Source organism: Spea bombifrons, chromosome 2, assembly GCF_027358695.1.
Source record: "Spea bombifrons isolate aSpeBom1 chromosome 2, aSpeBom1.2.pri, whole genome shotgun sequence".
NCBI lineage: Eukaryota > Metazoa > Chordata > Amphibia > Anura > Pelobatidae > Spea > Spea bombifrons.
Window position 1 is genome coordinate 138,868,886 of NC_071088.1, and position 23,592 is coordinate 138,892,477.

A 23,592-nucleotide genomic window follows, 5' to 3' on the forward strand; every position below is an offset into this window, starting at 1 on the left:
AATAAAGCGACCCTCAGGGTCTAAATCCTGACCTAGAATGTTTATTTGTAAATTTTCCGCAAAAACAATGGCTACACCCCTCTTTTTTTTTCCGTTAAAGAGGCCTGAATTATTAATGGGAATTTCTTACCCCCCCATGATTGTTTCTCTGACTTTTTCCAATGGGTCTCTTGAAGGAAGGCCACTTGGATATTATTTTTTATTAATGTATCATAAAGTAGGTGTTACTTACCCGTCCTCGGTTCCCACGTCGCCGCAGCAGCCGCCACGCAGGAGAGGGAGACCCCCCTCCACCGCACGGCCACCTCCGCAGCAGCCGGCACGAGGGAGAGGGAGACCCCCCTCCACCGCACGGCCACCTCCGCAGCAGCCGACAAGAGGGAGAGGGAGACCCCCCTCCACCGCACGGCCACCTCCGCAGCAGCCGACAAGAGGGAGACCCCCCTCCACCGCACGGCCACCTCCGCAGCAGCCGCCACGAAGGAGAGGGAGACCCCCCTCCACCGCACGGCCACCTCCGCAGCAGCCGCCACGAGGGAGAGGGAGACCCCCCTCCACCGCAAGGCCGCTTCCGCTGCCTTCCTCTGAAGTACCGCGCAGGAGAGGCAGACCTCCTGGTACACGGCGTCCTGCTGCTGCGCATGCGCGACCTCTAGTGGCGAACTCGCATACTAGAGGAATTTATGAAGGGAGATTACGCCATCCACAAGATGGCCGCGAGTCACAGACACCGGAAGTGATGTCATGAGGGGCTGATGGGAGATTCAGACTTCCTCTGCGGTTCTCCATTTAAACCCCTCAGACCAGTTTCACCTTGCCTTCTGATGGTCGTCTATGCCTTGTGCTAGCACCCAGATAGCGTTTTGGTTCCTGTATTCTCGTGTATGATCCCGGCTTGTCTGACTTCGTTGTGTTCCTGATTCCTGACCTCGGCTACGTTTACGTTTATCCTGTTTTCCTGAATCCTGACCTCGGCTACGTTATATGACTATCCTGCTCTCCGGAAACCTGACCTCGGCTTGTTTGACCTGTTCTGTCCTGGAGTCCTACCTGACCACGGTGTCTCCTAACTAATTGTACGTGACAGTAGGCCTCTTTTTCGCGTTGAATTTAGCCCTTGGGCATTGAGAGACATAACTCTTATAGCCATTTAATAACTAGTTCTCTCCTCGTTCCCCCTCCCAATTTTAGAATTTTATATAAGCAAGACAATACTCCTGGTATAGATTCCCTATCACAAAAAAGGGAGTACTGTACCAGACAAAAAACATAAAATTTGGAGCAAAAGCTCCATCTAAGTTCTTTCCAGAACATTATATTTGGAAAGAAACTAAGGTGCTCTGCGTCTAAGGCGCAGTAGGCGGAATTTTGTACGGTAGGAGCCTCTACTTTTAATTATAAATATCCCTAACTCACCGTGGGGACCAAAGAGGAAAAAATAAATAAATAAATAAATAAATATATATATATATATATATATAATATTCCCCTAAAATGTTTGAGCGAGAATGTCCCTGCAGTAATTTAAGTTTAATGGCATTTAGTAACCACATTTAACTGGATAAGTTGTATAGTTATATTCCCCATTACGTATATAATAATATAAACCAGAGTAGCTCTAAAAGAGTATATTTATTTTAGACATAATTAATTAAATTTAAAAAAGACAAAAAAATTTGCTCTTATATTTTTAATTCTATATTATAAGTGATTAAATGTTTAGAGGAAATTTTCATACTATTTCTCATATAGATATAACAAGTGTGTCCCTACAGTGATTTTAAGGTTAGTGTCACTTAATTCCAGCCCTTTTGACTGGATATTTAATATTCTCCATTTCAAATATATATTTAAGACGACGTGATCCTAAATATTTAAAAAAAAAAAAACAAACAAACAAAAAAAAAAACCACATAGTAATATGTAAGTGTATGTGTATATATATATGAGTTAATAATAATTTAACCATAGGATAGTATGGTATAAAAAAATATCTAGTGTCTCCCCCTGAAATGTTTAGACAGAAAATTCATATTATTTTTTATATAAATGTGACGTATGTGTCTATGCAGTAATTTACATTTAATAACATTTAATAACCACACTATTGCCTGCATAGTTTGTGTTCCCCACTTTTAGTGTTATCCAATAAACAGTGACGTTGCATAAATTATAAATAATTAAATGTTTAGGAGGAAATTTTATACTGTTTCTCATATAGGTGTTACAAGTATATCCCTACAGAGAATTGAGTTTAGTGTCACATTAATAGTATCAGTAAGTATCAGTAAGCTCTAGTATCAGTGAAAAAACAAACAAAACAAAGAAAAAAAACAAACCATAATGATATGTAAGTGTCTGTATATATATATATATATATGAGTTAATAATAATTTAACAATAGAATAGTATAGTATAAAAAAATATCTAGTGTCTCCCACTGAAATGTTTAGACAGAAAATTCATATTATTTTTTATATAAATGTGACGTATGTGTCTATGCAGTAATTTACATTTAATAACATTTAATAACCACACTATTAACTGCATAGTTTGTGTTCCCCACTTTTAGTGTTATCCAAAAAAAACAGTGACGTTGCATAAATTATAAATAATTAAATGTTTAGGAGAAAATTTTATACTGTTTCTCATATAGGTGTTACAAGTATATCCCTACAGAGAATTGAGTTTAGTGTCACTTAAATAGTATCAGTAAGTATCAGTAAGCTCTAGTATCAGTGAAAAAAAACAACAACAAAAAAAAAACAAAGTGTGTGAATCTATAGATGTGTATTAATAGTAATTTAACATTAATATTTCAGTAGTTTCAATAATGTCAATATATAAAAAAATATCTAGTGTATCCCCCTGAAGTATTTGAGCTAAAAATTAATACTCTTTCTTCTATAGATTTAGCGTATATATCTCTGCAATAATTTGAAAGGTCTGAATCTAGTGAATAATTAAATGTTTAGGTGAAAAATTCCATACTATTTCTCATATAGATATAATAGGTGCATCCCCACAGTGATTTAACTTTAATATCGCTTAATACCAGCCCTATTGACTGGATATTTGGTATTCTCCAATTCCAATGTATATTTAAACCAGTGTAACCCTAAAGTGATTTATTTAAAATAGTACTAATTTAATTAGTTTGCAAGAAAGAGAGAATAAATGGAAAAAAAGTAAGCGTTAATATCCAAAAAGAGAGAGAGAAAAAAAAAAAAATTGCCCTTAATTGCGATTCAATATAGACATATGTTCAGATATAGTTATAGCAAATATGTCCCTTCAATTATAATAACATTAATTTACAGCATTATTTACTTCCACTTAAGTATACCTCAGTTTGTATATAGCAATGACAAATATGTCACCATGGTATGGCACTTATATTAGTAAAATAATTCTATTTAATGTTTTTCAGCTTTAGCCATTCCTTCACTTCATCTGGAGATGAAAATTGTTCTATTGAATTGTCAAATTGCAATTTTTGATAATGGACGCCAACTGAATCTAATCTTGTTTCGCCATAATATAGTCGTGACAGTGGAGTATAGTTTTCTCTTCATTCTTGTTTTATATGAAATGTCTAGAAATGGGATTACACCCTTAAATTTGCCTTCGTATATACTCTTCTGTTTACTAGCTTTATAAATTTGTTGTTTAAAATAATAAGAGTGAAAGCAGACCAGTATGTCCCTCGGGACTTCCTTAGACTTCCTTAGAGATTGATTTAGGTCTAGGGATCCTGAAGCAAGTGTCAATAATTTCCTCAAAATTTTTAAAGTTTACCCCCAAATATTGGAAGTATTCTTTCATTATTAAGGAGAGATCTTCCGGATGTTCTGTTTCTTTAATATTCCTGAAACGGAGATTCTTTTTGTTGATTTTATCTTCTAGGTTGCCAATCTTGAATTCCATTGATTCCATTTGGTTTGTAGCAAAATGTTTGTATTCAAGTAATGTATTGACTTGCATTTGAAGATCTTTAAGTTTATTTTCCATTTCTTTCATTTTAGTAACTACTATGTTCATTTCTTTTTTGAAGTCGCTTAGGTTATTAGACATTTCTTTTTTTAATTCAGCCACCACGTCTTGTAGGCTTAAAGTTAATAATTCTGGTGTAATTGATTCTTGAGATTTTACACGGTCAGGGTCTGGGGAGAAGTGTTCATCTGTGAGATCAGAGGATGATTTATCTGTTGCTTCTTTTGAGCTTTGAGGCGAAAAAAAAGACAGTCTCTTGTCCAATTTTGTGTCCTGTTTGCCACGTTTCGGATGGAGTTTAGGGTCTTGCTTTCTTGAGGCCATTTTAATTCCCAATAGTAACTTCCTTAAATGGTGTCAGGCCAGTTTATGTTTAAGTACAAGACTTCAGTTAGTGTTTTATGGAAATATACGTATTACCATTAAGTTTACACATCAGTGTAACAAGCAATTTAGCTTCAGAAAGCCTCTTCAAGCACTCTTTAAACACTTAGTCATAAGACTTTCGCCTCAGACCCTTCCCTTCTCTTCCTTTATCATTACTCTGTATTAAAATATATAAGATGAAAAATGTCCAAAAAAAAAAAAAAAAAAGGAGTTTCTACTTGCCGGAGAGCAAATTTAGTCCTTCAAACTTCGCGAGCTATGTTTATACATAGTTGGTCTCGGCACTGTGATCTCCGTTAATCTCCGTTGCTCAGTATTTTTCAGTTGCCCCGGTCCCCACAGTGAGTATTATAGGCGGGCAGCGTCAAGTCCGCGAGGTCAGCAAAACCCGCGAGGCCGGCGATTACCCGCCATCACATCCCAGGCTCCGACCGCTCGTAGGATCCGCCTCCGAGAGCGTCAGCACGTCATCGCGTCAACACTCCTCCCAATCACATCCCCTACCCCCCAAATCTAATTTCATTCACCTGATATCATGTAATAGTGACCTATTGATCTTTGTACACAGAAAACATTTTAAAAGAGGGTTATGTTTTTCATTTACATTTTATTGTAATTGGATCTGAAAGGGGGGCTGTCCCTTTAATACCGTTCAAAAGTGTGGGGTCACTCAGCTGTTTTCATGGAAAACAAAGACATTTCTGTAACATAATTGAAAAAGGGTTTTCTAACCATCAACTAACCTTTTAAACTTAAACTTGGATCAGCGGGACAGAGTCCCAAAACCGGGACTATCCTGCCCAAATCGTGACAGTCGGGGGCATGTGTTCAGAGAGCTCCCAGGTATGACTATGAAGTAGCCAATCGGTGGCAGGAAAACTCCAATTGAAATCAGCGTTTTAATAAAATCTATATATGTGGAATAATGTGAAGAGCAGCAGCCTTAGAGTTCATGTTTATTATATTAGTTAAAGCGCAGAGGTGATTGTAACCTGCGCTATACATGAGTAATAAGCATGGGGGCTTTTAGGGCTGTAGAACCCCGTTATACCCTCATACCCTGCAAACATTCCGAGCTCCTAGAAAAGGGGGACTGGCAACCGTGAACAGGGGCACTTGAGAGATATGATATATAGGGGACCCAGGGGCGTAACTAGAAGCCTCAGGGCCCCGGTGCGAGAATCTGTTAAGGCCCCCCAACCCAATCAACCCCCCCTCTCACACCATCTACCCTCCTTCTCACTATCTACATTTTTGTTTTTTGTTTTTATTTCCTTTTATTTGCCAACCCCCCCCAGTTATGCACATCTGCCCCAGGCTTGCCACTCTGCCCCCTGATATGCCTTTTAACCCCCTACATGCCCCTCTGCCTACAGAAATGCCTTATACCCCTATACGCCACTCTGCCATATAGGGGGTTAAAAGGCATATCATGGGACAGAGTGGCATATAGGTGGGGTATAAGGCATTTCTGCAGGCAGAGTGGCATATAGGGGGTTAAGAGGCATTTATAAAGACAGAGTGGTATATAGGGGGTTAAAAGGCATTTCTGGAGACAGAGTGGCATAAAGGGGGTTAAAAGGCATATCATGGGGCACTCTGCCTCCTGAATGGGGACAGAGGTGACACTGAATGGGGACAGGGGCTGATTGGGGACAGATATTACATGGGGGGCTGAATTGGGACAGCAATGACATGGGGGGGCTGAAAGGGGACAGAGGTGGCACTGGGGAGCTGAACTTGTGAACACATGCAGACACAGAGATTTCTTTTATTGTTTAATCATTTACACACTTACCGATTGTTTTTGTTTTAAAAAAATACAAAAAATATTATACAGTTTGTACAAAAAATAAATTCGTTTACCGACCTTCTACTTCTTCCACTTTGGGGCTTTTTCCTCTTGGCCTCCGTCCTCTGGTAGCTGCAGGCCGCTGTTTTCTATGGTAACAGGAAGTCAGTGACACGACATCCGGTGCTCCAGCAGTCTGAGTGCGAGGGGGCGGAGCTTCCACCTCACGCTGCTGCCATCACTATGCGGCCATCAGATTGCTGGAAATGTAAATCTAAACGGCCGATGCGTGCTGATGCCGCCGGCCAAAGCTACTTTAATACTTTTTTTTTTTTTATTTAATATGCCGGATCGGCTTTCCATATTTAAAAAAAAGAAAGAATTAAAGTAGCGCCAGCCGGCCGCATCAGCACGCAGTGGCCGTTTAGATTAGATTTCGGCAGGCCTGGGGGGCAATTGTCCCCCTGCCCAGCCCGCCCCTGGCGCCGGAGGCGGCTTCCAATCCCGCTCCCAGCCGCTCAGCGGCTGTTTTCAACATTAGTTTGCCGGCCGCCGGGCCCACAAATCTGCTGGGCCACCAGTATCCTGGTGGGCCAGTCCGGCCCTGCTTGGGCCCCCTGAGTGGCAGAACTCCAGGGCCCGGTCGCAACCGCGACCCCTGCAACCCCAGCGACCCCAGTAGGTCCGCCACTGAGGGGACCTACTAAACAGCATATTGGGATGATGGGATGATTGGCTGCAATGCTCAGCGCTATCACTAGGTGGCGATACACTTTTTACACTTATGGTAAATCAAAGTATGTTCGTGGCAACTTAGTATCAAGAACTACTGAAAAGAATAAGAAGCTGCAAATATTTAACTATTTACTTGCTGAAATACCGTATTTCCTCGATTATAAGACAAAGTTTTTTCCAGAGCAAATGCTCTGAACAATACTCCCCGTCTTATAATCTGGGTCGTCTTATAATCAGACCTCAAATAGGTCTGACTATGAGACTAAGATCCAGATCCCCTGTAGCCCTGTCAGACCTAGTCAGACCTGGATCCCCCCAACTTACCGGTGCTTCTGACTCCCGGTATGTAGCCGCGGCAGCGTGTAGACATCTACGCGATTTGCGTAGACAACTTCCTCTGCAGGCGGAAGGAGGTGCGGTTAGCAGCGGGGGTTGTTTGCGTCCATCGCGCAGACCATCCCCGGAGAATCGCGTCGACGTCTACCCGCTGCCCCGGCTACACACCGGGAGTCAGAAGCACCGGTAAGTTTGGGGGGGGGGTTAAATGGGGGTATTAAATCTGTAGGAAATGCCTTTTAACCCCCTTAATGCCACTCTGCCACCAGAAATGCCTTTTAACCGTCTATGTGCCACTCTGCCCCATAATATGCCTTTTAACCCCCTAAATGCCAGAGTGGCATATAGGGGTATAAGGCATTTCTGGGGGCAGAGTGGCACATAGAGGGTTAAAAGGCCTATCATGGGGCACAGTGGCATTAAGAGGGTTACAAGGCATATCATGGGGCACATTGGCATATAGGGGTATAAGGCATTTGTGGGGCAGAGTGGTAAGCCTGGGGGCAGATGTGCATAACTGGGGGGGACAGGTTGGAAAATAAAAGGAAATAAAAACAAAATATTTTTCTCAATCATAGTTTTTATTTTAAAAAAATAGTTTGCATGAATTAACATTTACTGGTAAAACTTTTTTCCTATAGGGCCGTCTTATATTTCTTTTTTTTCCTAAATTAATATTCAGATTTGGGGGGGTTGTCTTATAATCGAGCAAATACGGTATATACAGTTTTATAACGGAATCATAGTAAATTCTATAGAAATAATAGAAATATGTTATGTAGTAAAAATATTGATTAAATATGGTACATGTATGTGCAAACACCATATTTTGCCTTTTTTTTGAAAACTAGACACCCCAAGGTATTTCAAATGCTAGTATTTTAACCCTTTCCATGCATGAGATTCTACCACCAGCCTTTGCCACACTTTGTGGTAGTATTTTTTTGGGTTTTTTTTTTACACAAATTGTTCTTTGGGTATAAATTTATAGCTCCAGGTATACGTCACTATCAAACAACACCCCAGTGTGTGTTCAGCAACATCTCCCGAGTACAGTCATACCCCCACATGCATGGGTTTGACTGCTGTTTGGGGTTAAAAGGCCACATTTTGGAAGTGAACTTTTTCCCCCCATTTTGGTCAGTCTGTGCCTATGCCCTATCTTTGAGCCCGGCCACTCCAATTTACCTCATAAAACCATTCATTTTTTTTAAATTAGACACCCCTTGGGTATTTGAAATGCTTTTATTTAAATTTTTCCATGTCAGGATTTTTGGGAAGATACAACGCTAATTTTAGCACTTGCTCATAATAATAAACTTTATTTTTTAAAATTTTATTTATTTTATTCTTTTTGGACTTTTTTTCTTACATTTTGCTGGAACTGATGCATAATAATTTTTAAATGTTACCATTTTTTTAAAGCTTTTTTTTAAATATCTTACTAATGACAAAGTGATTAGAAAGCTGGGCTCCAATGACTTGTATGGTTGAATGCAGTACCTGTATTCAACCTGCAAGTGGAGCCAGAGTTCTCAAGAGGGTCTGGAGACCATTTAGCAAACTTTTTCAACACCATTGAAGTTTAAGAGGTGATCGTTGATCGCCTCCTAAACTTTTAAATCAGGCGCCCGCCGCCATACAGTGTATGGCGGATGTTGACGCCCACGGGGAGGGGCCAGATATGGCCCATGATGCCGATCTCGGTGTTGCTGAATGCCTCTACATCGAGGCATTACAGCAACACCGTTTAAGCGAAGAAAGTGATCGTTGATCACTTTCTAAGCTTGTTTAAGTCTCATGACGTGTCAGGCACGTCATAGGTCGTTAACTGACCGTTTTGCATGACGTGCCTGACCCGGCAATGGACGTTAAGGGGTTAAGGGGTTAAACCAAATTCTGACAAATATAATATACCATTTCTTGTTGTCTGTTAGTTATATTTCAGCATGCTTTTGTCACTGTAATTAATTAGCATTACATAAATATATCATAATTTAATCATTACGTCATGCAATTTATAAAGCGCTATATCTTTAATGAAAGATTCAAAACAGTAACTAATCTTTGACCACTTAGTTGGTACTAGTGGCAGTGTGGCACTCCTTGGGCCTTGGCTGGTCAGATCACCCTCAGGGAAGAAACTCAGATCACCCCAACTGAATTGCGGCGCTCAGCCAATCCTCTAGGCGGAGCAATGTGACTAAAGTAAATCTTCATACACGGGACCCCTGAAGCCACACTTTAGTGCCACTAATCCTTTTTAATAAGATACGCAAGTTGAAATAGCGTAAATAACACAATTTTGCTCTCTTTTGCTCTCACTGATTTCTGGGCCTAGAATGTTTTGTCCTCTGAAGTGATTACAAATTCAGGAGGGCGTTTTTTCTCTGGATAAGTAAAAATGAAATAGTTCTATTTGTTCCTGCAGAAAGTAAAGGGCCAGAAAACAGATGATTAAATACACACCAAGATAGGCTTTGCCACCCAAACACACAACAGGACAGGCTCTGCCACACCGACACCAAAACACACACACATCAGGATAGGTTCTGCCACCCAGACACACACATCAGGACAGGCTCTGCCACACCGACATTTCCTTGGGCCCTGCTCCATGCTCCATAGCATGCAATCACTCCCTCCGCTACCCAGTGGCGTCGGCAGGGGGGGGCCAGAGGGGGCCATGGCCCCCCCTACATCATGCTGTGCCCCCCGGTGTGCCCCCCCAATTGAAACGCCGTCTTTTTTTTTTAATAGACCCAGAGGAGAGAGTGAGAGGCGCCGAGCGGTCGATGAGGATTAAGTTCTCAGCAACCGTTCGGCGCCTCTCACTCTTCTCCGCGACCGCGAGGCCTCTGCCTTGTTCGTAGTGCCGGCATTTCAAGCCGAGCGCCGGTATATGTCGTCATATCCGGCGCCCAGCAGTGAAGCCGGCAGAACCAGGAATACAGAGACCTCGCGATCGCACCGCTGGACAAGCCCAAGGTAAGTGAACTTCAAAGGGGAGGGGGGGTAGAAAGTTAGGAGGGGGTTAGAGAGTCACAAGAGGTAGATAGGAAGTGAGAAGGGGTAGATAGGGATAGATTGGGAGGGAGAGGGGATAGATTGGGAGGGAGAAGGGGTAGATAGGATAGATTGGGAGGGAGAGGGGGTAGATAGGATTGATTGGGAGGGAGAGGGGGGTACATAGGATAGATTGGGAGGGAGAGGGAGTACATAGGATAGATTGGGAGGCAGATGTGGTAGATAGGGAGGGAGAAGGGGTAGATAGGATAGATTGGGAGGGAGAGGGGGTAGATAGGATAGATTGGGAGGGAGAGGGGGTAGATAGGATTGATTGGGAGGGAGAGGGAGGTACATAGGATAGATTGGGAGGGAGAGGGAGTACATAGGATAGATTGGGAGGCAGATGTGGTAGATAGGGATGCAGATGTGGTAGATAGGGAGGGAGAGGGGGTAGATAGGATAGATTGGGAGGGAGAGGGGGTAGATAGGATAGATTGGGAGGGAGAGGGAGTACATAGGATAGATTGGGAGGCAGATGTGGTAGATAGGGAGGCAGATGTGGTAGATAGGGAGGGAGAGGGGATAGATAGGATAGATTGGGAGGGAGAGGGGGTAGATAGGATAGATTGGGAGGGAGAGGTGTTTATGGGACAAACATGGCGTACGTTCAGCTGTTTGGTGACAAAGTTGACACAATGTGTAATTTGGGTGCTGGTCAGGTTCTATGTGGGCAGTGTGGACGCCAGGGCTGGATTTGGGGTGTGTGACCAGTGATCTATGCCTGTAATTTAGGAGGTTTTATCTATACTATTCCCTGCAGCGCTGCAGGGAATCTGGATCTTAGTCTCATAGTCAGTCCTCTGTTTGAGGTCTGATTAGAAGACGACCCCGATTACAAGACGAGGGGTATTTTTCAGAGCATTTGCTCTGAAAAAAAAAGCTCGTCTTATAATCGAGCAAATACGGTATATTATATATACATATATGTATATATGATATTTATACTGTATATCGCAGGTAGTGTGTAATAAAATATCACATGTCGCTGTGGCCGGTGGTATTAGAATCAGTCACTGAACTCGTGGACAGCCTTAAAAGTCTCGCCCGCTTACTACTAACCTCCTGAAATGCGTATTCCCTCCTAGGCAGGTTTTTTCGAGATGCAGTCCCCTATTTCAGGAGAGGTATTTGTTTTTTTCTAGCCAAAATCAGCCAAAATTTCCTTTTTTACTATGAAAAAAAACCCAAAGTGTATATTCCTACCAAACTGCATCCAGAGACGGACGGCTTCTTGCACTAGAGCTGTTACACGGTGTTGATGTTTTATTATTCTCTGCCAGCCAGGAAGGCTCAGCTCAAAAACAACCGGGATGTCGCTGCCGGCCGGTGTCCTCCTTTTATACAAAACAAAAATGACCCTCAAACAGCTGATGTTGAGCCGGATATCCGGTGCGGACTTTCTATCGGAAAATAAGAATAGAGCTATTAGTATAAGAGTTTACCTGATCAAGAGACGTTTACATCAATATTAAACCAAATATAGAAAAAATATTTATTAAAGAATAACTGGATTCTAATACAAACGTAATAATTCCCTGAAACCAATATATATATTTATTTATTATACACACATATATACAGGGGCGTCTCCAGCTTTCATATTTAGGGGGGCCAGGGACCAAAGTAGGGGGGCAATTATAAAAGGTACATATACACTATATATATATATATATACATATATATATATATATATATGCATTAAACTGTATATATATATGCATTAAACGGTATTTATATATATATGCATTAAACGTGCATTTTTAACTACATAGTATATACTTATCTCTTTGAAGTAAAGACCGTGATTGAAATATGATTTCAAAATCACAGCTGAACTGCCAATATATATAAATATTACACCCTGCTGCCAATATATATAAATATTACACCCTGCTGCCAATATATAGAAATACCAAGGTCCGTAATAATGAAAGAATTGCCCTGTAGATAAGAGAATCCCTATCTTGACATCACCTGTGGAGCTAGAGCCAGGAGGCTTCTTCCTGTACCTTACTGAGAAGGTAGAGGTGGTAGATCAGTGGAACAACTTTCCAGAAGAAGTGGTAGAGGGTAATACAGTAAGGGGATGGAAACATACATTGGATATGACTATGACCGGGAACTAATCAGGAAAACAGGCAGAGCAGACGCCCGATTGGTTCTCATCTGCGGCCAAATACTACGTTTCCATCTCCATTGCTCCAAAACACCCGGCCCGCCGCCTGTCGGCTTCTCCTGCCGTAGCTTCACCTTGTGAGCGGCGATCGATATACTGTCACGGCATAAGATGTCCGGATGCTGAAGTCCTTCCAGACACAAGAATTACCCGAAAATGTAAGGGGGGCATTCAGCCGGCTTGGTGCCGATTTACACAAAATCAACTTGGAGGGCAGGAGACGTACTGGACTCCAACCGCCCCTCCCCCAAAAGATACAAAATAACACTTATAGTAACGCTTATCACGCAATATAACAATGTAACAAAATGACTTCCTACATCTGGATACTTCTGTAAGTAACGTTCCGGTTGCCGTCTCCTGCAGACCGGGAATTCCTTTTGGCCGCGCCGTCTCTATGATGCCTCCTCAGCCGGGAGACGGAACATGTTCTGGTCTCTGAGCCGGACTTCCCTGCGCTCCGGCCGCGGAGAATCGGCCATCTCTGCGGGATTCTCTTCGCTTTCAAAACCGACTGCCGGAGGCAAAATTAGGAAAATTAAATATTCAAAGTTTCAATACTTTTATTAAACGAAAATAAAAATGAGTTGTTTCTCGATTTGTCTCTCTTTATACTTTTATGTAATTGTCGAATTTATTCCTGTTTACCCCTAATAAAAATAAGCGTGGGGTAAGACGGCATTCTCTGACCTTTTTAATTTCCCGCGTGGCATTATAATTATGTTAATGATTTAGCGCCATCATAGTCAATAAGGTTGTAAAAACAGTAAATGGCGAGGTTGGCGTCCCCTCCCTGCCACAACTACCCACATCACTTATCTGCCCAACCAGCCCATTTATACCATTTCTACACCTCGCCCTGCCAACGGCCTCTATTACACCTGGACTGCAATTAAAGGATATTTACTGGGGCAATAAGACATAAAACGCAGCTTTCTTCAGTCCTGCACCGCTTTGTAGAGTTTTGCAGTTAAATTTATGACAAAAGGGTGTTTTACCCCATAAAGACTCAATCATGTTTAACCAATATTCCTCTTTTTGTGTGTTCCTGTACCTGCCAAAGACTCAATTATTTCCAAGTTTAATATTCAGCCATTTTCATGTTATTAAATAGTATTTATTAGCACCAAAATATAAAGAGTAAAACGCGGCCAGAATACGTCACGGGCCGGATATACAATAAGGCTGCTTAGCATTAAAGAAAAGTGGCTTTTATCTCATGTGCTTCTATGGGCTGATTATTTACGGCAGTGGAACTAAAGCCTTAATATCTAAAAGTCCAATTCCTCATTTACTGAAAGTCCCTGTAAGACATCGTCTGGCTCCCCGCAGGCCGTATGATACGGAGTCCGGGGGCTTCTAAAGTACATTGTCTGAAATAACAGAGACAGAACTCAGACAAACGGCGAATCTGCAGCTGCCCCGGCATATAAAGAAACCCCAAAAACAAACTTTTACTGTAATAATAGTGAAGGATTTTTAACACCACGACGAACAGGAGATTAAAAGAAGTTAGGGCTGAAAATTGGGACGGCAAGAAAAGAGGCAAATCGGTAAAATAATAGAAAGTAAGAGGATTTATGGGTTTTTCATGCAGGGAAACATTTATATGCAGCATTTAAATTCACCAAACATTAACACCCCGGTCATTTTATACGATGGATACAAAAACCCCCATCAATAAATTAGAAGAAATCCACCAGAGTATTTACATCCATAAAGCAGACGCACGGAACCCTCACTATGCGGGTGAGTGAATTGTGACATCATACAAGTCTGTGACATCACAACACTGTAGAGCCGGAGCGCGCTCCTCTGCTTGCTCAGTGTAGTTGGGCGCTCGCACTTGTAAGCAGCTATTCATAGCGGACTTGAAGTGTTGTTACCAACGCATCAGAGATTGAGGAGATTTAAAGGAGAACCTTTTAAAAGGAGAGCTATGGGGGACTGCTGTCTACTCCATGGACTGAGGTGGATTGTAAGGAGATGCTGCCCCAAAAAAGTCAGGACGTTTTTCAAAAGAGTGAAAACAGCTTTCACCAAAACTGCTAAAAAGACTGAGGGCCAGAACAAGAAGCACTTGGCCAGTAGAGACCCGGTCAACAAAACGAAGAAAGAGAGTAGCAGTAACAAGGAAGAAAGAGGAAAAGCGGGGAAGAGGACCAAGCGTACTGCTAATGAGAGGGAGGAGAGCAGCCTGTGTCTGAGGGCAAAGCAGACAACCAGATGCCCAAGAACCAGCACAGGTTTCTCGGAACCGTGTAGATCCAACGAGAAAAACATCCAGACTCTGGGGCAGCAGGAGAAAGAAGGAGCGGAGGAACATCTGGAGGAGCGCAGAAGGGGAAAGGTTCCCATTAAAAGACGCAAAAGTGAGGTAGAAAGTGGTGTTATTGCGAAAAATCATCGGAGCCTCCTCCCCATGACGCCCTCCGGCTTCATCTTCCATTCAGTGCTGGGACAAGGGTCATTCGGAAAAGTCATGTTGGCTTCTGTACCTAGAAGAGACTCTATGGTAGCGGTCAAAATCATCCGCAAGAAAGCCGCTAAGCCCCCGTCCCTACTGAAGGAGAGGAGGATCCTGGAGATGGCTCGGGACAGCCCGTTCCTGTGCCACGGATATGCAGGCTTCCAAACACAGACCCGCGCCTTATTCACGATGGAGTATATGGCTGGTGGGAGCCTCCGGTCGTATATGAAGAGCGTGGGCCCCCTCCCCGAGACCACAGCTGCGTTTTATTCGGCTGAATTAATCTGCGGCATCCAGTTCCTCCACGCTCGCGGAGTTATACATCGGGACCTGAAGCCGGCCAACATCTTGCTTGACGGAGAGGGCCACGCCAAGATCTGCGATTTCGGTATTGTCGCAGAAGGCATTTTTGGAGCAGCAGAGACAACAGGACGCTGCGGAACATTCATGTACATGGCCCCCGAAATACATCTAAACCAAGCATACGGTGTTGCCGTGGACTGGTGGTCCTTCGGGGTGATTCTATTCCACATGCTTAACGGAAAGTTACCGTTCTATCGCGGTAACTGCAAGAAGGCAGTGATGATTAACATTGTAAATGGAAGCCCTCGGTACGTCAAAGACATCTCCGGAGACGCTGCGGACATCCTAAAGCATCTTCTGATGAAAGATCCTCAGCATCGCCTCTGGATCACGGGGGGTATCAGGCGGCATCCGTTCTTTCAGGACATTAATTGGGAGGATATAGAGAGCCGCCGTTCAACCCCCCCGTACCGGCCGACACCAGCATCAGATCTCCGCTTGCAGACACTTCAGGAGATTCCATCAGTCTTGTTGAGCACAAAGGACTCGTCCTCTTCATCTTCATCGTCCTCTTCCTCGTCATCGAGCAGCCAGAGGCTTTCTGGCTTCTCCTTTGTGACTCCAGACTGGATGGCCTGAAGGATGGACTAAGCCCCGGCCAAAAGCTGAAAACATAATATTCAAGAAGGAATTTTTTCCCTAGTTTGTGGCAAAATTGGAAAAAGACACAAACTAGGGTTTTTTTTTCCTTCTTTCCAAATAACATCATAACATCATAATAAATTCGAGAAACACCTACATTTTCTGTTCTCGTTTCCTTCGTGTTGTATAACTACAGCTGCCATTGTCCACAGATAATTCTACAGAACTATGACCTCACAAGAGAGATAGTATAGTGTGATTTATGGAGATAAGAATGGCCCAAATAAAAGTGAATTTTAAGTAATCCACTTAATGTGTCCCCAAATCTAATTTCATTCACCTGATATCATGTAATAGTGACCTATTGATCTTTGTACACAGAAAACATTTTAAAAGAGGAGGATGTTTTTCATTTACATTTTATTGCAACCGGATCTGAAATACCATTCAAAAGTGTGGGGTCACTGAGCTGTTTTCGTGGAAAATAAGGACATTTCTGACTGTAACATAATTGAAGAAAAATATATATACGTTTTAGGTGTATATAGTGTGTGAGAAAATCCCAGTTAAAACCAAAAGTAATAAATGTGAATAATTCCAGATGGAAATAAATATATATATATGCGTATACTCCCTCCTTCTGTTCTCACTGCTGCCACCCAACAACACTCTCCAAATGCTGCGCAGTACCAAAGGAAATCCACTTGGGGGCGCTCATGTAAGACAAAAGGAAAGAAGAAAGACCATAATAGTGCAGACAATTTCAACCTATAATTCAGTGTTAAGGGCAATGGTTGCGCTCACAAAAATAATGTGATTTTCAAGCCTTTTCTCAATATTTCTTGTATTCCCAGGCAGAGACTAGAAAAGAGAAGCAGAAACCCAATGGCGCAGTGTATCAATCTGATGTGAAATAGGTAATATAACAATTGCACTCACATGCAGTTTTGCACACCCAACCATGCGCAAACAAGCCTGATCATCTCCCAGTGGTTTCTTGGCTGTGTTCTTCTTTTGTCCGTAGGTTCCAATAAAGTGCCAGTGAATAAATAATGTATTTAAAATATATTTATTCCGGGACTGGCCCAACTTCAGTAAATAAATAAAATATATCCAATAAAAATACGTATATGAAACAATAAAAGTCCATATTAAGATCCTCAACGCGTTTCGCCACCAAGGCTTCCTCAGGAGATATTCGTAGTAAGTTCTTTTCTTCTAGATGTTCTTCCTTTTATGCAGTTCCGTCCCGTTTTCATCAGCGGCAGGAAAATTCTCCCATTGAAATCAGCCTTTTAATAAAATCTATATATGTGGAATAATGTGAAGAGCAGCAGCCTTAGAGTTCATGTTTATTATATTAGTTACAGCGCAGAGGTGATTGTAACCTGCGCTATACATGAGTAATAAGCATGGGGGCTTTTAGGGCTGTAGAACCCCGTTATACCCTCATACCCAGCAAACAACCTGAGTTCCTAGAAAAGAGGGACTGGCAAACGTGAACAGGGGCACTTGAGTGATATGATATATAGCAACTACCATCACAGCCACATCTGCATGTTGGAGCGTCTGGAACAATCTCTCTAAAAGGATGACGTTAGAGAAAGTTTTAGAGCGTTCCAGGGTATTAGGACCGGTTACAGTTATTTTGCTGACATCATTCCTTCTGCTATGTGGAGATTATTACATACAAACTGTGCAGCAAATAAAATAGTACCTGACGTCACAGCGCTTAACCACACTTGGTTGCTAGGCCGCCACTCGTCTCCTACGCGGACCCTATGGTGGGGGCGGGCTGTCCACAGACTCTGCTCCTGTCCTGTGGTGTGAACTAAAGATTTGTGTCTCGCTTGTTTAGAACTCTACATACTGGATTTGGCGTCACGAGCGGCGAGTTGCGGCTAGCTCCGCCCACTCGTTTTCCGGAAGGGGACTCTGGTTCCGGAAGTGAGGTGCTGATTGACAGCTGAGTGGGTAAGGTGCTGATGTGAGGAGGTGAGAATGGTGGAGGCAGAGTAACCACAGAGGGACTGTCTCTCTGAGACATGGAGAGTTGGGAATTGTGTGTCAGTAACTAAGCACTTATTTATGTGATACGCGGGTGTCAGGGCTCCTAAAGTGTTACCTTTTCACCATCTCTCCCTGACGTAATAATAACAAAATAAAACTATAGAATGTTTTTTCCCCCCTAAATATGGATCTTTACAGCCCAGAATATCAATAGAATAGAATGATATTTTGGGTGACTTTCCCAGCTCAAACACCACACTGAGCTGATGCTTTATGGCAATGGTTATTAAGTCTTTTCCTCCATAGACTTTCATTAGTCAGAGAGTCTGGCTTGGTGGTTAAGAGCGAGCCGTTCTATTGTTTCCCACAGGCAGTATAAGGAGTCGGGGGGGTTAGTAGATCGGGGGTCTGATAACAGAGCGAGAATCGTACAAACGGCTGATATGCAGCTGCCTGAAAGCGTTATATAATGGAGAAGTCAGCGGACGGAGATCTCTAAGGTGACGGGGCGGAACAAGATGCAGGTAGAGGGTATTAGGAGGATAGATTGTAAGCTTCTCTGAACAGGTGGAGTTTTAGTGAGCGTTTAACACTTTAAGTGCCAGCTATATATGTGGCACGTACATGGCAATATGTATAGTGACACCGGGGGGTCCTCTCTCGGCAATCGCTACAGCCTTTCCTAGACTGTGACAATATACTGCGGACGGGGGTCCGTTAACAAACAGACGGATCAGCGGTCTCTAGAAATATGAATGGAACCTGGATCAGGATTTCTATGGCTGCCTGTTACCATGGTAACAGACTTTGTGGGACGGGTTGTGAGATCAGGTGTTTGCCACGCTGGTAAAACAAGAAAAGCCTGTTCCCTATTACGACGCAGGGATTGTGAGGTCACAAGTGCCCCCCCACTCACACACACTTCCTGAAACCCCCAATAAAAAGACTGAAAAAAATGGAATCACACAAACATTAATTTAGTAAAATGTTTTTTGTTTTTTTTTTTAATAATTATTTTTAGCAAAGAAATGGGCTGATTATATTTTTGACTCTCATCATCCCCAGCCAAATTACTGATGGGTGGTGCGATGCTCAAAAACTGGGTGGGCCAGAGATGGCTAAAGGTTGGCGTATTTGCGGGGATATGTATTTTCTGCCAGAATTTAACCCTTTCATAAATGCCTCCCCTGCCGGTCTGTGTCTACAATCTACATGTATTTAGACCGATACCTACGATAAGAGCTGTTTCAGGGGGTAAGATGGCACAGAGAGGCTGTTTGGGGAAAATTGGCACAGACAAAGTTGACTCTTTGTGGAACTTGTTGCTTCTTGATGGACACGTACTTCTCTAGGTTCAACCAGACGGGGCGTGCTAGTTGCTGGCTTCACTAGCTGTAGGCAGAACCTTGTCTTTTGGCTTAGGGTGGTAGATAAGTGGAACAGCATCCCAGCAGAAGTGGTAGAGGTTAATACAGTGACTAATTAAGGTCTGAGAATCTGAGAATTTGTCATTTCCAGCTTTTCCGAAAGCCGCAGCCTAAGCGCTGGATCTTCTCAAAGCCGGGCGGTGAAGCCTCTGCATAACTCCGAGATGACGGCAAAGGACGGGGGTGAGATAACCGTGAAGATCCTGAGGCTCACTTTGGAGATTATCTGCGTGCTGACCGGAGAGGTGAGATACACCAGGGGCCACGATAGCCACGGGCCGCTCAGAGCCAGCTCCAGCGCCGCTGCTGCTCGTATTAACGTTACCGGCATTCTCAAGCAACCGAAGATATCGGATACCTTCCTCATTGCTCATAAAATATTATATTCTACAAATAGTTTTCTTCCATTTATTAACCATTTTCAATGATCTATAGCCCTGATAATTAGGCAATCAATCCTGCTACTGGCAGACCCCAATGCCCATCATCCACAATACTCTTTATTCAAGCCGGACCCTCTGTACCTGATATATCGGGTCGTCTTAGCCTGTCAGTTCTGGTTCTGTCAGACCGTTTGAATGTAGGGACTGTAAGAAGTGCTGCGGGAATTGTTGGCCTTAAATAAATAAAATCTAATTATAATATATTTATATAAACATATAGTTTCAATGTTCTTTGAAGAATAGATGCACCCGATATCCTTCTAATTTTATGCGTCATTTTATGTGTCCCAATCTCTCTTCCAAACATTTTTTTTATATATATTTTTTTATTGGTATATTTTATTTGTATGTATTTTTATTTTATTTATTTTAAATATTTATATTATTTGAGCATTTTTATTTTAATACATTTTGTTTTGCAGCAGCTTTTTAATCGCGTAGAGCTCCACACGCTGCCCGGACTAAGCGCCGGGGACTCAGAAGCACCAGTAAGTTGGGGGGGGGCATAAGACAGGAGGATCCAGGTCCCCTGCATCTGAGTCCCCGGTGCTTAGTCCGGGCAGCGTTTCGAGCTCTACGCGATGCCCCACTCGGCTCCATTGTCGTGCCGGCCCTGAACATGGCCATTTTCTCCACCGTTTCTCAGCAAAGCTAAACCTGCCAGCGGTCAGCACCCACATTTTTGTTACAATACTATAATTGTCTGCCATGTAATGTGTTATTGCACCTTGAGAAGTTTGTGATTCCGGGGGGTATTTGCTTGGTACATCTTGTATCTGGAAAAATCTACTCGAGGTCTTGTAACTCTACAATCTGTGAACGACGGTTGGAAAAACGTTATTTCTTAAGGTTCTCTCGTGTAGTTAATGAGGTTTCGTCGATCTGCAATGAGCGATATCTTCACCTCCGTATATAACCCTGGCCTCTCTGCCTTCACAGGAATCGCTGCCGATGTCAACCCCGTTTTCCGCTACAGCGAGGATCAGCGTCCCACCACATTGCCCATCCAGCCTTTTGTGTTCCAGCATCACTTCAGCAAGCCCAAGACACGGCCTCTGCACAGCCGCTTCACCGCCAGCCTGTCCCGGCTCTATGGCCTGTCCGGCAGCCGATCGTCCGGCCAAAACAATGTCTGCGACACACAGTCGTCGCGCCGATGTCACTTTCTGGACCCAAGGAGGCAACTGGCAGCCATGCCAAGGTGATCAATGTACCAAGGAAGCTGTGCCTGGATGAGGTGACCACCAGCGTCAAAGAAGATCAAAATAGGAAGCCGGCTCCTGATACGACGCGTCCGTCTCCTTTGGGCAGTTACTCATCAGGAACAATGCCATGTTTTTCCAGAGCATGGTCTCTGGTTCTTCTAGTTCTCCTTCCCCAGAGAAAGCATCGCCTGCCAGAGGGACTTCCCTCCCAGGAGCTGCCAAACCAAATACGAAATTTCCCCCAAAAAAGGAGGTTCAGAGGCCGTAGCAAAGCGAGAGCCGCTGAAGGAACCAAGCATGGACTCCCCCCCCATTGCCTCCTTGCCTCTCCTGAACACGATCCTGCGCGAGAGCAGCCAGAACTTGCCTGCCAAGAGCAAAACTCCAAACTGAGCTCTGAGAATATCGCTCTATTACGGCCGGTTAATGGTATGAGTTACTTCACCATCATTATATAAATATCAATTTGTACCTCGAGAACAAAAAGCCCCAATTTTGCCTCATTTTTGTAAAATACCTTTGGGTGGCTTTTAACATAGCCCCCTAAGCCTCTTACATGGTACATTCTGTGTGATTGCTTTCATTCTGAGTGACATACAGTATGACATCATTTTTATGGAATTGGTTCAGGATTAAAATCTCAAAGTGGACCAAAAAAACTCCCCACACACAGTACTCAAGAACATGTTAAAATAATGGTGATATGCTTTGTTTTATTGTTATGTTGGTTCACCAAAAAAAAACTGCAGTTGCTTGAACAATTGAATAGTTATTATAATTATTATTATCATTATTATTATCCAATATAGATAATAATAGTTTATGTAAATAATTGTTATTTAATAACAATAATTATTCCATTATTAGTAGTAGTACTAGTACTACTACTACTTCTATTACTACTACTAATCATCATCCTTAAATTAATTGTAATGTATAATTATTATTATTAGTAGTACTAATACTACTACTATTACTAATAATAATCATCATGATTATCATTAAAAATTAATTTTAAGGTATATTAGTAGTAATAGTAATACTACTACTACTATTCCTACTACTAATAATAATCATCATACAAATCATTGTAGTGTATTATTATTACTATTATTATATTATTAGAATTATTATTATTGTCATTATTATTTTTGTTATTATTTTTTATTTCTGTAGCCCCAACAATTTGCACAGCTTTTCTTACAGTCCCTACATTCAAAGATTCTGACCAAACTAGGACAGACTAAGACTACACATTACTTTAGGGAAAGCGAGCTCGACCCGCGAGCTTACAATCTAGATATCATGAATCTGTCGCTGTGATGATTGTAAACGAACGGCTTTTCTCGTTCCAGTATCGGCACAAAGGCGACAATCAGGTCAACAACAGAACGGTGCAGGTGCTCAGCAAAGGACAGTAAGTGTCAGACGGCGAAAGAAACGCATCCGGATCATTCCGTTACATTACATTTATTTATATGGCGCCGGCAGATTCCGTAGCGCTGTTACATTACATTTACTTATATAGCAGCGGCAGATTCGATGAAAAGAAGCCATATTGTTACTTCTGATATGTGCTGCTCGGTCTCATACTCTGAGCGTTTCATTGGCGGTGGGGGCATGGATCGTTGTTCCTTGTGTCAAATAGGGGGCAGATCACCAGGATAGGACATCATATCCCAATACACCGCCGCACAGTGCGCAAATATAGGGACTGTCCCACAAAAAACAGGACAGTCTGGAGGCATGCGGCCCAACCATCGTGCCCCCTGTAGTCGCCAACTTATGGTGGAGAAGAAACTTGAATTTTATTGTCCACGAGGCGGGACGGTCGGCTGCGTTTTGTCCGAATTCATTCTGATAAAACCCATTTTCTGAGAATACAAAATTTAATATTTTTCACAAAATGATCACAAAAGGCTGTTTTTTTCTGAAATATTCTGTGTCGCTGGAAGGTTTAGGGGACAGAAATTGTCGATCGCTTTATTTCTGCCTCATTTTTTTGCAGGTTCACCAATGAGAAATGGATGAATATCCAAGTCGGCGATATTATAAAACTGGAGAATAATAATTTTGTAACGGTGAGTTAAACGCCGTCTGGGGATATAGTTTCAATCCCCTCACTGTATTAACCTCTACCACTTCTGCTGGGAATCTGTTCCACTCATCTACTACCCTCTCGGTAAAGTAACACATCCTTACATTACATCTCAGCCTCTGATACTCCCATCCTCCGATTCTAACATTTTGATTGGTGTGAGATATGATGCCCTCGGTTGTTTGTGTTATTTTGCCCCACGTGGGGTATTTTTGTTTAAATGGCTCTATATGTTTTCAGGCAGATCTTCTGTTGCTGTCCAGCAGTGAACCCAACAGCTTGATCTTACATAGAAACCCCGGAGCTTGACGGGTAACTTTCTCTTTTATTATTTGTCTGGAATCGGAGGCCCTGATGCTTTGTATCAGGTGAGCCACCATTCCCCCGAAGAGGTTACAATCTAAAAGATGCAATTTTTCCCCCAGGGAAACCAACTTGAAGGTGAAACAATCGCCTACAATTACAGGAGATCTGGGCGAGAACTTACAGCGGATTCCGCAATTCGA

At 42.6% G+C, this 23,592-nt stretch overlaps 1 long non-coding RNA gene across 1 annotated transcript; it reads left to right on the top strand.

Moving 5' to 3' along the window:
* Positions 1-22,351: 22,351 nt before the first annotated feature.
* On the top strand, positions 22,352-23,371 carry LOC128474384 (uncharacterized). Its single transcript, XR_008346345.1, has 3 exons — positions 22,352-22,405; positions 22,997-23,069; positions 23,327-23,371. It is a non-coding gene; the product is annotated as an uncharacterized LOC128474384 (long non-coding RNA).
* Positions 23,372-23,592: the final 221 nt, after the last annotated feature.